Below are 14,162 nucleotides of genomic sequence, written 5' to 3' on the forward strand. Positions count from 1 at the left end.
AATACCAACAGATTATTGAGGAGAACCTGCAGCCCTCTGCCAGAAAATTGAAAATGGGAAGATGGGTCATGTTTCAACATAACAATGACCCAAAGCACACTGCCAAAGCAACTGTAGAGTAGCTGACGGACAAGAAGGTGAATGTCCTTGATTGGCCAAGTCAGAGCCCCAACCTAAATCCCATTGAGAATCTGTGGAATGACTTGAAGAGTGCAGTCCATGATCTGTCACCATGCAATTTGACTGAGCTTGAACAATTCTGCAAGGAAGAATGGGCAAATATAAGTTAGTAGAGCCGTATTCAAAGAAATCCATGGCTGTAATTCAAGCAAAAGCTGGTTCCACCAAGTAATAACTCAGGGTGGTGTTCACTTATCCAAATAGGGTATTTTACGGTTTTAATTGTAATACATTTACACAGTAACTTCTTTGCCAATTCACTTGGATATTGTGTGTAAATAAAGCCGGAAAAAGTCTGATTTTATGTGTTTTCGTTTCAGGCTGTAAGGCAACAAAAGGTGAACATTTTAAAAGGGGGTGGTGACTTTCTGTACCCACTGTAGAGCTGGGACGATAAACCGAAAATGATTGACACTGACCATACAAATCAGTTTTCACAGGCAATTTTCTGATATTGTTCATTACGATAAGTAGCCTACACTAGAGAAATGTGACGTTTGAAATGAAATACGTTTGCTAATATGGGTGATTGTTAATGGGACAATTGATGGCTACAACCATCAAACTAGTTGTAGTAGTTTAAAGGATAATACAATTTTAAAAACGGTGGTGCACATTAATGTTATAAATTTAGCGTTCTATTATCGTTATTGCATGAATTCAGGCAATTTATCGCAATATGTATTTTTGGTCATATCGCTCAGCTCTAATAGAACATAACATGCACATTGCCTATGGAGCCGAGCTGACTCACTTTGTAGCCACAACTATTGTTTCACACTGAGACAGAGCGGCTTTTCTCAGAATGCTTTAAATCGAGCTAAAAAGTAGGCTACACATATACACACACACACAGATGAAAACACAAATGCACACACATATGGGCACACACATTTGGCCTACATGCCACACGCTGGCAGTGTCACAGCAGATTAAAGATGGATGTGGTGGGTAAACATAGATATCTACCAACAAATATATGGGGTATTGGAAATGATGCAGATAACTACATTTCTAGTAGCCACAATCTGCAATATTAAAGCTGATCTACCCTCCTCCCCCCACACACAAAAAAAGAGTATCGCTATGTGTTGTCAATGGCTAGGCTATACAGTATATTGGCAGAGCACACATCTGCTCGCACAGTAGGGCCTGCATCATTTCCATTTCCCTCTAGACTTAAAAAGTCAGAACCAAAGTCAAAGGCTTCTTATCTTTCAGGGTGTAGAAAAGTGCAAATCTAATTATTTAGGCCTATTGAATATGTATCTTACATAATAAAAAAACACAACAAAAAAATCCACTGCACTTTTTCCCTAAGGAATGTGTCACTCAGCCAAACCTCCAATGTGCAGACATGCTATCAACAAACTTCACGGACTGCAGCCTGATCTAAAAGCTGATAAAAGCTGAACCAATTACATCCTGGCTGGACATTTTCAAAGAATCAAGGAAATGTATTAACACACAGCTTGAACCTATATTGAAAATTACCTTGCAAATGCAATATTGACTAGAGATTAATACAGCCTATAGCAGGTTAGGGTCTGCAAAAAAAACTAATGAGGTAATGTCAACTTGTGGTTTTAACATAGGTTGCAGATCCCATCCCCCTACCATTTGGAAGGCTGTTCGCAGCTCTAAGGTGACAGATGGTAATGGCATGCCTGTCTGCTGCATTTGTGGTTAACTTGGGACATGGGTAAATGAGCAAAAGCAATATAAACTGCTACAATCCCACTCTTTTGGTAGCTAGTCAACCTCTGTCTGCACACATTTCTCACATGAACACTGTTTTTGTCAATATTTGCCACACTCACTGATTCATCACTGATGCACCGATTTACCATATATGCCTAGTTTATACAAATTCGCAGCTAAACAGACAAAACCAATCATGTTGCTGACATCAGTAAAAACATAGGCCTAAATCAAAACACAGGCAGAACTGTTGCCATGCTGTGCTAATAATAGACTGATATAGGCTTTGCAAAAGGCAACAGGTTCCATGTAAAGCCTAGTTGACATCTCAACTGAAAGAGTGGGAAATGGAAGCGCTATGGTACATCAAGGTCATTTGTCAGTGAGTCCTACTAGTGTGGTGTGAACACTGACATACTCAGAAGCAAACTTATTTTATCTCTGGCACACAGATAGCGTTGAGCTCAAAGGAAATGCAGTCATAACATGCTCCTATGTAGAGGTGTGACATTTCTGGATTCCTTGAGGTCAAAAAGAACATCAGAGTTTGACATAGTTTGAGACACATTCAGTATAGTTTAGCCTACCTCAGACATTCTATGTATGCTCACACTGCAATAATATGCATTCTACACCAACAGCCTAGCCTACATAAGAAGGTGTGATTATATCTGCATCCAGTCTACATTCTGTAGTTTCACTGGATGGAATTGGGAGCAACAGTGTTTACAAAGAAATACATCCTCTCTAAGAAATGAAGCATTTTAGGAAATGAAGGTGATTTGTTAAATGATTAGAGAAGCGGAGATAGTGTCGTGCCTCACCTTCCAATGCATCGACCCTTAAAACTGCAAGATTATCATATTGTCAGGGCACTGAACCTCACTGAATGAGCTTAAAAACGATGGAGGTGGATTGTGGACCTGTATAGACTTTTTAACAGACTGGTCAGTATGATGCTGTATTTCCATTTTACAGCTCCCATCTCTCCAGCAGACTATTCTCCTGGATCAGTGGTCATGCCAACATTCATCAGGCTACAGGTCATTCTGCATCTGATACTGCTGGACTCACCAGACAAAAAGTAGCTTGGTTTTCACAAAACGCAGCCTCCAGAATTATGATCAAATAGCGACCCCCCATTTCAAACTTCTTAACCTCCAAATATGAATCCACATGTCAGCTGCCAGTCAACTAATCAAACTGAAACTAACCTTGGGGGCTAAGTTTAGGCATTCATTCCAAGTGGTTAAGGTCTAAAAAATTAAATAAAAGAAGACTAAAAAAAAAAAAAATTGTGCCTTGCACTGGGACTGAACCCACAATGTTCGGAGCCGTAGCTCACGATTTAGGTCTTCCTCAACCCCATCCACAAAGCCCTAGCTCGTTGTGAGCATACTAGGTGTTAACAGTCACTCACATTGTCCCTAGTGGATGGCTAATTGCCATGTAAGTACATCGACTTGCCATCACGTAACTTTGTGGTGAACGTGTGTAATCCACTGGAGTGCTAGATCCTTTCACATTACAGTCTAATCAACTTCCCCACACTGACTCAATCCATACATTGAAATGGTGAATGTGCACCTTTGGAATGATGAAGTACAGGCCTTAACATAGCCAACATGTGCACAATGCTGTTGGAATTGGAAGTTAATTGCATAGTAGCCTTGACAACGCCACATTGAGTTCTTGCATACTGTATTTTTAACTGATGAAGACAAAAGACCCCAAAAACTTAAGATTCTCAGTGTAAAATGTTGCAAAGGACAAAAATGCAAATCACATTCATTCCAAATGTTATCATCATCTTATCGCTAATCAGTTTCTTAGCACTTGGCAAAGTGCCAGTCAAGTTCTTCCACACCGATCTCGACAAACCATTTCTGTATGGTTCGCTTTGTGCACAAAGTTGGAAGCACAGAATCATCTAGAATGTCATTGTATGCTGTCACATTAAGATATCCCTTCACTGGAACTAAGGGGTCTAGCCTGAACCATGAAAAACAGCCCCAGACCATTATTCCTCCTCCACCAACCTTTACAGTTGGCACTATGCATTGGGGCTGGTAACGTGCTGACATTCTTCTGCTGACGTTGCTTCCAGAGGCAGTTTGGAACTCGGTAGTGAGTGTTGCAACAGCCGATTTCAACACGCCATGCACTTCAGCACGTGGCGGTTGTTAGCTTGTGTGGCTTACCACTTCGCAGCTGAGCCGTTGTTGCTCCTAGATATTTCTACTTCACAATAACAACACTTACAGTTGACCGGGGCAGCTTGTTGGAAAGGTGGCATCCTATGACGGTGCCATGTTGAAATTCACTGAGGTCTTCAGTATGGGCCATTCTACTGTCAATGTTTGTCTATGGAGATTGCATGGCTGTGTGCTTGATTTTATACACCTGTCATCAATGGGAGTGAAATAGCATAATCCACTCATTTGAAGCGGTATCCACATACTTAGTGTGCTAGCATATAAATCCCAATCTCAAGAGCACATTTATGATCCATTTATCCATCGCTGATCCATCGCTCCCACATCGGCATACAAACCGCAAGGGTAGACCTGTGTTTTTTTATTCAATAGTAGAGGTCTGAGGTATGAAACCTTGATCGTGCCTGAGTGAGGTATGCAAGAGGGACCTTTACATCCCTCTCTCTCCATCCTGCCTAGTATCCATTCACTACAGCGCTCATAGCCATAGCCCATAGAGCTTTTCCTTTCCCCAGTAACTAGGCTACACTACAATGACAATTGTCACATCTATGCTCACAGAGCTGAGGAACAAAGACAAAGCCATCCAATAAAAAGAGAAAATCCTACCCAGAAATTAAGGCTGATTACACAGCATTTAGCCCAAAATGCAGACCAATAAACATTATTATCTGTAGCTTCCTACAGGCTACTTACCACAGTAGTAAGTCTGTTTTCACAACAAATATGTTTTGAAAGGGCACAGTCTACCAGTTTCACAACCTGCAAGACAAACAGAGGGTCAAAAATAAGCAATTGACAAACATACTGCAGCACTACAAAATGTCAAAGCCTCTTTTGTATGTTAAATGGTTATGAGATTATGTTGGATATCTCGGCTATTTGGGAACGGAAAACATGCTGCATGGTCTGTCTGCCATACACTTGCCAAGCGATCTTTAATATCTTTAGAGCAGGGATCCCCAACTGGCAGAACTGATTTTATTTGGCCCCACAAGTTCAGATTTTTATTTCTGGACATTAGACTAAAAACACCAGAAAATCCGCTCCAAGTGATTTTAATTTTGGAAATCTGTTCCAAAGTATTCCCATGCATAATAGAGATATACACACTCAGTTGCCAGTGTCTCAGGTACCACCTTGTTCACGAAAAATGGTTTGATCCTACAGACAGTCACGTGGCCGTGGATTGCTATATAAAAGGCAGACAGGCATCCAGTTACTGTTCGATTGAACGTTAGAATGGGCAAAGCGAGTGACCTAAGTGACTGAGCGTGGTATGATCGTCGGTGCTAGGCGCCGGGCACACCATTTCCAGTATCTCAGAAACAGCCAGCCTCCTGGGCTATTCACGCACGACAGTGTCTAGGGTTTACAGAGAATAGTGAGACAAACAAAAAACATCCAGTCAGCGGCAGTCCTGTGGGCAAAAACAGCATGGTCGAAGGAGAATGCCAAGAATCATGCAAGCTAACAGGCAGGCCACAAACAGGAAAATAATGGAGCAGTAAAACAGCGGTGTGCAGAACGGCATCTCGGAACGCACAACTCGTTGGTTGGGCTATTGCAGCAGACGACCACACCGGGTTCCACTCCCATCAGCTAACAACAAGAAGAAGCGGCCCCTAATCCGACAAATCCCGGTTCATGTTGCGTCATGCTGATGGCAGAGTCAGGATTTGGCGTAAGCAGCATGAGTCCATGGCCCATCCTGCCTGGTGTGAACAATACAGGCTGGTGGCAGTGGTGTAATGGTATGGGAAATGTTTTCATGGCACAAGTTAGGTCCATTGATTCCAATTGATCAATGTTTGAACACCACACCTTGTAGAATCCATGTCCCAGGGGAGGTTCCAACCAGGTATCTGTTCGGCCTTCTTGCAGACAAATTCACGAGCCAACAAATTATTTGTAATTACGTTCCGGGCCCCCTGACCATCCACTCAAGAAAAAAAAAATTGGCCTGAATCTAGTTGATGATCCCTGCTTTATAGTATATTTAGGCCTGTTTAGCCCAGGCAGATCACTCAAAAGTGACTTTGAAATTGGATGTCAGGAAATGCCTTTAAAACAGGCCACCAGAGGCAACAGTGAGCGCTATTACCATCAAGTAATCCCATGATTCTGGATCAGAAGTTTCGATCCCAACGGTGGACACTAGTTTTTTGTTTTAACCCTATCCCAAACCTTATCCCTTACCTTAACAATTCGGAATGAGTGTCTAAAGCTAATATCCAAAACCTTAACTTTCCGAATTTGACATTTGGAGCAACTTCGAAATTTGACTTTGGAGAAGCGTGGATAAACGTCTAACTCTGCAGTGAGACTGTGAGAGCTTGTTGGTTTAGCCAACAGCATGCTTGGTGCATTTATTCAAGGCACAATTTTGTTTACTTACAATGTCAACAGAACATTTGTATTTATTGGAAAGCAGCATCAGGCTCATTACCTTGCACTTTTACCACACTGTGAAATTCATCATATCCTTATCTGTAGCATAATAAACTGCATGCTTTCCCGAGTCGTTGTGGGAGGACCAGACTACATATCACGTGACTCCAAGTTTACTTCGATGATGGTTATTATATCAATATTTGCGCATAACAGCGTTTCCACCGCCATTTCTCGGATAATACATTTTACAGAAACAAAAAGATCTCACCTTGTTTAACGTATTTTGTTTTGTCGACATATGGAAAGTTTATAGACAAATTTGCTTTTTCTATCAGGCCTGTCGTGACATTTTTTATCCAACATACTTTACTCACATAAAAAGGTTGGATGGAAACCTGGTTACAGTTGAGAATGTTTTTAATCAAAACTTTATGAAGATCATCCCAAAAACATTTTAGGGTCTCAAGGTAAAAAGCTAACGCTTCCTAATAAAGCTCAGATTAAATCCACCGCTCACTGAGTACACTCAAAAAATACATATTGCTGTCTTGCATAAGAGACAATAGCAGCAGGAACAGTGCCTAAAATGATGGCGCGTAAGTATTTCACCAGCCACGTTGGCGGATGGTCAGGGCTCCACATTGCATGCATTTCACTCGCATTTGTGAATATAGGCCTAGCTGCAACATTCGAGTAAAAAAAAGGCTACTTATATCAAAGTACATCTGACTTCAGGCTGACATGTAAAATTCACATGTTATTCAATCATTGCACCCACACTGCGTAGCCAGGCGCTAAAATAGAACTTGGTTATATTTGTGACACTTGATGCGCTACAAGTCCCGCCTCACCCATCTCCTCATTGGTTTTAGGAGTATATACACACGTGGGTGATTGAAAGGTGAACTGAGGTCCACAATTCAGTTGGTGGTGGTAATGCACCTTAAAGTTGGTTGCCAACCGCCATATGAAGTCCAAAGAAGAAAAAGAAGACTGAAGGAGGAGAGATTTTGTTTCTAGTACTCGGTTTACCCTTCTATCTGTGGATTAATTGTCGGAGTAGAAGACCTTGTGCATTTCAGGTAAAATAAAATGAGCTAGCAACAGCAAGCTAGCTAGCTAGCTAAATTGCCATAAATGTTTAATGCTTTTCAACCTGTCCCCAAATTAATATAGTTGGTTCAGAGTTTGTTTTTATATTTCAACCTGCGTGTCCTGATCAAGTCTGGTGTGGATGGACAAAATCAACATACGCGTGAGCGGTCTGGTCAGCATGCAAAGCTTTCTGTTGACTGCTACATAAAGCCTTCTGTCGTTCAAAGGCAATATTAAAAGAAAGCACTTCAACCACTGCACCAGACTGATATTGTACATTGCAAAAATGTCTAAAAGCCTGTTTTGCTTTGTCATTATAGGGTATTGTGTGTAGATTGATGAGGGGGAAAAATGTAATCCATTTTAGAGTAAGGCTGTAAAGTAAATATTTTTTGCAAAAAGTCAAGTGGTCTGAATACTTCCCGAATGCACTGTAGAAGCTTCAGTAATTAGCTTCAAATTGTTTGTCATTTTGGAACTAAATTATTCATTAAATAGATTCAATTATTTACCTGTAAGGAATGTCATTTGCCCCAATATTATGGTCATAGATTGAATTAACCCTGATATGTATCAAATTACATTCTAAAACAGTTTAGATGTAATTAGTCAAATTATTTAGTGTGCTTTGAGTCTCAGTTCTTCTGTTATTAATATGGTGTTATTTTTTTATGAAATGGCATATATAATAGAAGATATTCAAGCTGTTATTTTAGTTCTATCAACTATCAACATATTGTTCAATGTTAATAAAAAAAAGCTCAGTGGTTATTCTGTGACTTGAGCTAATACGCTTTCAGTTTTTTGCCCTGGTATCGTTTCGGTTTAAAGTATCGTCTTGGTATCGAGTATCGTTTCGGTTTAAAGTATCGTCTTGGTATCGAGTATCGTTTCGGTTTAAAGTATCGTCTTGGTATCGAGTATCGTTTCGGTTTAAAGTATCGTCTTGGTATCGAGTATCGTTTCGGTTTAAAGTATCGTCTTGGTATCGAGTATCGTTTCGGTTTAAAGTATCGTCTTGGTATCGAGTATCGTTTCGGTTTAAAGTATCGTCTTGGTATCGAGTATCGTTTCGGTTTAAAGTATCGTCTTGGTATCGAGTATCGTTTCGGTTTAAAGTATCGTCTTGGTATCGAGTACCGTTTCGGTTTAAAGTATCGTCTTGGTATCGAGTATCGTTTCGGTTTAAAGTATCGTCTTGGTATCGAGTATCGTTTCGGTTTAAAGTATCGTCTTGGTATCAAGTATCGTTTCGGTTTAAAGTATCGTCTTGGTATCGAGTATCGTTTCGGTATCGAGTATTGTGATACTAAACCTGGTATTGAAGTCCAAATTCTTGTATCGTGACAACACTAGATCATTCAGTGGGTGCAACAAGTCTACCTTTTGCTTGTAACCACGCAAGGTAAGGATAGTTTCTCACCAATAGTCTATAGCCTCCTTAATTCCTTACTCACAATACAACAGCTTTGATAGTACAAGCAGGCATTTATGAAAATCAACTTTCAAGATTTAGCTCAGATATCAGCTTGGTTATAGAGGGAGGTCAATGTGCTTACCATGTGCCCGAACGTCATTCAGGTATGACAGTATCCTTCTTCAGTCTGAGGACAAAAGAAAGAGATTCTGATTAGAATACATTAATAAGCGTTAAACTAAATTGCCATTTCACTCAACCTTTAGTGTAAGGCTAACCCACAAACAGAAGTCAACCAATTCTAATCTTCAAGTCTGCTTCTCCATACTACTTCAGCAAGCAACAGTATACGGTTCACTAAATTAGAGCCTTTAGATTTGTCTAACTAATAAGCCGAAGCAGGATGGTCCTTGATGCCAAAAATCAGTAAATAGCCTAGCCTAAGTAACACAGTTTTCAGATGAAAAGGTGCTAAGAGAGGGGATCCTCTTGCTATTTGATGAGAGTCAATACAGTATACCCCAGGGATTAGTATTTAATTAAAGCTTTAAGAGATGTTGTAAGTGATGGCCTACATGACCGATGAGTAAGGGAACTCCTCCTCTCCCTTTCCTTCCCCCGCTGTTATCGCAGCACAGATCACATTCCATAGCAGAGTTTCTAAGATGGGCAAAGGTAGGCTAGCATTTTACTGGACGTATACAGATCCTGGAAATGCTTAGCAAGCGAGTCAGACTACTTGGCTCAGCACAGGAAGAGCGAGATCCTACAGACCCAGCATGTCATTAAATAGCAGTTTAACGTGTTTGGTAGCTTGCTATATTTTCATTGCAGCATACATTCTGCTGTGTTTGTTTAGTTATTGTGTTTGACTTATAGCCTACTTCCCTGATTCTGGAATCTAGACTTTGGCTCATCATTCACAAGGTTTGTAGTTCATTGTACAGTATACAACCACCAGGCTATTTCATGCGAGTCAGAAATTTAAATTAGATAATCCTAATAATGGACATGAAGGTTTCACTGTTTAACTTGTGCAACACATTTTTTGATACCCATGGGAAGACAATCTAAAGTCACCTTCAATGGTCAATTACCACCCTCTACTTTGCTGGTCTATGCTAAATCATTGATAACTTTAGTTCAATTTAATAGATAGCACAGAATCGGCAATGTTTTGCACATTGGCCTAGATTTAATGTGCTCCAAAGAAAAGTGCTCAAGTTTAGGCCTAAATAGAACACCTCTCCTCTTGGTTGAAAATAAAGGATATGAGGATCATAGCCAATCAACTAGCACTTTTAAAAAAAACGTAGTTAACTAGGCAAGTCAGTTAAGAACAAGTTCTTATTTACAATGACCTACCCCGGCCAAACCTTAACCCAGGCGACACTGGGCCAATTGTGCGCCGCCCTATGGGACTCCCAATCATGGCTGGTTGTGACACAGCCCAGGATCGAACTGAGATGTCTGAGATGCAGCACCTTAGACCGCTGCGCCACTCATGTGAATATACTGTAGGTCTACTCCTCCTTTATTAGTCCTAAACTCAGGTCAGTGAAATAAGAGACTACCATTTGATTGGTATGGCATACAGTCCTTGACTGGTTCATATGATTCACGTGATTTCTAATATTAGGTCAGACTTCTCAGGAAGTTGTGCACACCATCTAAAAGACCAGCCCATGTAAACACAGCCTTTGGCACCAAGCAGGTCATTCTTAGCTTACTGCTGCTAGCTAAGAGTAAGGGATCTATTCAATCTGTATCGCTGAAGCGTTACAAATTGGACGATACAAATGTTAAAGTAATTTCCAATTGAGCCGCCATCTGCAGCGTTTACCATGAATGCCGTCTCCGCTAATACAGAAACATTGCCTTTAAATGTATATCACGCTGTAATGCTGAATTTCTGTGATGTATATTGATTAGTGCCCTAAACCTGCCTGTATCCTTAATTCGCTGTAAAAAAAAAAAAAAGTTTTGCACATTGACCTAGATTTAATGTGCTCCAAAGAAAAGCTGCCTCCTCCTCCTCCATTGATCGCTCTGCTTGACCAATACAATCATTATTCCCAGCGTGTTTCACTATTCTGATCAAAATTGTGATATTGACAAGTGCAATATCCATATTGCAAGAGGCTGCGATTTTCTCCTTTCTTAGAAACTGTGTTAATACAACAATAACTACTTTGGTACCTCTTACAATGAGATGCTCTAGACTCCCCGTTCATTCACTCTGTACATGCACAGAGGATGCTAACCAATCGTAAGTGGGTTCTCACTCTGCATGGCCCGCACATGCTGGCCAATCATAAGCATCCCCGCTTGGAGTGTACAGTTAGATGCTGGTGAGGAGAGAAAGGGCTTTACCAAATACAGTACAGGTTTAGAAACAATGTGGCTTTACCTCTGTGTGTGTCAGAAACACGAGTCCTGCTAGTGCTAACGAGAAAGTCGATTTGGTGGTACGGCAGTATTTCAGCTACAGGCAAACCAATGTCAACCAAATGCAACTGTTGTTACAAAGTACTTCAGCATTGTGGCGACAACAAGAGGAAACACGACAAATATATGAAATCATTTGAAGAAGAACCATCCCCTCATTTATGACGATAGCATGGTAAAAATAAAGCGACTGACAGCAGCAAAGCCCCTCAGCCACTACCACCCACCTACGTTAAACAGGAAATGATTGCCGGTGTTCACGTGTCACGACCTACAAAAAACATTCCATGGACACAGAAATCACAGAGGCCATCACCTATCACACAGTCAGCAAAGATCGCTTCAAGCACAGGGAAGGTATGCCTTGGGACTTAGAGGCACTACTCTAAAGTGGGAGGGTGCTCTGGGTTCAGGGGCATTCAGCATGTTAAACTTGACCTCTGGGGTCACAACACACACCATGTGATAAGTGTCAACAGGGAGAGAAGAGGAGAGGGGCTGCTGCTGCTGTTTGTCTCACTGGGCCTCCCCAGAGGAAAAACAAATTACAGAGCAACGGAAAGGTCCCCAACACACAGCCTGGCACTGATTTATATTAGCTTATGAAGAAGAGTTAACTTCTCATCTCTCTAGCTACGCATTATATCTTTATATTTATCCTAACCCTCAACGGAGCTTCATCATTCCTTCCAAGCTGAACCCCCTTCAAATTAGCGTAGAGGTCAGCATTATTACTATTGGGCCTAGGCTAAGTCTAGCTCTGTCAGTCATGTCACTTGATTTCCCTTTGGCTCAATACATTATTTAGGCTAAATAAGGCTCATTGTGAAGGTTTAAAACAAACCAACTGTCATATAGCCTATTGGTGTAAGGTTGCGTTCACATGCTCCTTGCAAGAAGAAAATTCTGAACTGTCTAGCCTAACTGGGAAACGTGGGGTACAACGACGCTATCCAAGTTTCCCACTAGTATTCCCAAATTGGAAGCGCACATGGAGTTTGGCTTATACGGGAGTTTCATCAGTAGTCCCAAGTTTCCAATTATAAAGCATGTGAACACACAATAAGAACTAGCCTGAACTAAGATCATATTTCTGACTGTATTTCTGATTGTTAAATTCTCAGCCTATGTGTGCCATTTAAATTAAATATGATTTGGTATGAGAACTATTGATAGATGATTTTGTATTTATGTCTTGTTCTGTCATGGTCCTGGCAAGGTCCTGGCAATCTATGAAACAAAGAACTGCAGCTGAAGAACTGAAATCCACTCATCCCACCCCTCCCCCACATGTTCCTTCAGTCTACTGTCAAGCACCTGTTACATAACTGAGCTAGTCCACCACTAGCTAGTAAGAGGGTGAGACTTTAAGCTATGTAAATATGATCAACTTAATGTCTATATGAAGTATGAATATAGGCATCTTGTGTATAAAGCAGATCATTAACTAGACTAGTGTTGTGTTAGGCCTTTGTTCTATTGTTTTAATAGATCATTTCACTGATTGAATATCCCCATAATATAATAAAGCATAGTGGTCAGACAATACTGGGTCAATACCATCTTAAACAGGAGCTAGGTTTACCTGCAACATTTAAATTCAATATAAATTCTTAGGTCAAGCAATACAACTGGAATATACACTGAGTGAACAAAATATTAGGATATTTTAGGATATTAGGATATAAGAAAATATCTTCTCTTTCCATGACAGACTGACCAGGTGTATCCTGGTTAAAGCTATGATCTCTTCTTGATGTCACTTATTAAATCCACTTCTGTCAGTGTAGATGAAGGGGAGGAGTCAGGTTAATTATGGATTTTTAAGCCTTGAGACAGACGGATTGTGCATGAGGGTGAATGGGCAAGACAACATATTTAAGAGCCTTTCAACAGGGTATGGTAGTATGTGACAGGCGGACCGGTTTGTGTCAAGAACGGCAATGCTGCTGGGTTTTTCACACGCAACAGTTTCCACAGGTATGCTGGCCCATGTCGACTCCAATGCGTCCCACAGTTGTGTCAAGTTGGCTGGATGTCCTTTGGGTGGTGAACCATTCTTGATACAACTGTGGGAAGCATTGGAGTCAACATGTGGCAGCATCCCTGGACATCAACTAGGCTATTGCTGTGTCATTAAGTTGAGCTATGCTGCTTTTCGACTATAACACCAGTTTATTTTTTTTATTTTTATTTTACCTTTATTTAACCAGGCAAGTCAGTTAAGAACAAATTCTTATTTTCAATGACGGCCTGGGAACAGTGGGTTAACTGCCTGTTCAGGGGCAGAACGACAGATTTGTACCTTGTCAGCTCGGGGGTTTGAACTCGCAACCTTCCGGTTACTAGTCCAACGCTCTAACCACTAGGCTACCCTGCCGCCCCAGTTACACTAGTAGTGTATACACCCTTATGTTATGCTAGTGAAATGGTGTTGCCATAGCTAGGGCTGGCACTGAGGACTTCTAAAAAGCAGGCTCAACAACCTCTGCATTTTCAAAACATTTGCCTTGTGAAAAGGTGTTCAAGTTCAGTGAGCCATTGTTATGAAATGAAAGCTGAAAAGTACCAGTGGTCTGGCTTTGGCCCCAAGTGAGAGCAGGTCCGCCAGAGCCATGGCCTAGTGCGACAAGGTGCAGAAGGAAACAGAAAAGTCTGAGCCTTTTGGGTAACACACCGGGTAAATGCGCCACTAGAGCAGCACTCTCTGA

The 14,162-nt window shown here is 41.0% G+C and overlaps 1 protein-coding gene across 7 annotated transcripts in view; it reads right to left on the bottom strand.

The window, feature by feature from the left end:
- Positions 1 to 14,162, bottom strand: part of tbl1xr1a (TBL1X/Y related 1a) — a 118,686-nt gene that overhangs the window by 14,935 nt on the left and 89,589 nt on the right. For 4 of the 7 annotated variants that reach the window (XM_090235791.1, XM_090235788.1, XM_090235790.1 and 1 more), the window contains exons 3-4: positions 9,146 to 9,190; positions 4,794 to 4,859 (exon numbers count right to left, since the gene is read on the bottom strand). The gene's annotated coding sequence lies outside the window, so the exon portion shown is untranslated. The remainder of the gene's footprint in view (positions 1 to 4,793; positions 4,860 to 9,145; positions 9,191 to 14,162) is intronic. The other 3 variants (XM_090235792.1, XM_021604129.3, XM_036978258.2) reach the window with 1 other exon arrangement.

This window comes from Oncorhynchus mykiss, chromosome 5 (assembly GCF_057628025.1).
Source record: "Oncorhynchus mykiss isolate SJ-2025 chromosome 5, ASM5762802v1, whole genome shotgun sequence".
Lineage (NCBI taxonomy): Eukaryota > Metazoa > Chordata > Actinopteri > Salmoniformes > Salmonidae > Oncorhynchus > Oncorhynchus mykiss.